Genomic DNA, 801 nt, shown 5'->3' on the forward strand with positions numbered 1-801 from the left:
AGTACTCTATTTTTATCCCTAATTATCATATTTCAAAGAACATTCCTTTGTTGACTGCATTGTTACTGTCTGTTCATATTGCTTATTCTGCATTGTTTGCACTTTCTGTTGCTTATAAATACTGCTTATTTTTTGTTATATTACACAGCCTTATGCTGGTTTACTGTTTGCACATTGAGAGCCAATGTACCAGAGTCAAATTCCTCATGTGTCCAACACACTTGGCCAATAAAGCAGATTCTGATTCTGATTCTAATTAATGCTATTGCAGTTCTGCAGTTTGTGCTGTCCACTTTCATATTCTGGCTTGAACATGTCGGGTAGGATTTGAGGTATTGTCACACAGTGTTTTTTGTTCCCTCGTTGAGATGTGTTTCCCCTGTTCAAAACTTGGTTTCATGTTGTGACCCCCTCAGTGGTTGTTGTTAGGATAATGTTAGGATTCAGGTTAGAGGAAACATATCTCCATGAGGAAATGCATTTCAACACAACACTGGCGAGAGGAGTGGTGCGTATGCATGAACTAACTTCTCATTTTTAGGTGGAGACTGTTGGGTTTTATCATTCTGAAATAATTACAGACTGTTTGGTGTTATGAGGGGTGCAAATCTAATCTAGAGGTACCCATCCATCCATCCATTTTCCTCCGCTTATCCGGGACCGGGTCACGAGGGCAGCAGTCTAAGCAAAGATGCCCAGACTTCCCTTTCTCCAGACACTCCCTCCAGCTCCTCCGGGGAAATGCCGAGGCATTCCCAGACCAGCCGAGAGACATAGTCCCTCCAGCCGGGCCTGGGTCTT

Source organism: Monopterus albus, unplaced genomic scaffold, assembly GCF_001952655.1.
Source record: "Monopterus albus unplaced genomic scaffold, M_albus_1.0 scaffold154.1, whole genome shotgun sequence".
Lineage (NCBI taxonomy): Eukaryota > Metazoa > Chordata > Actinopteri > Synbranchiformes > Synbranchidae > Monopterus > Monopterus albus.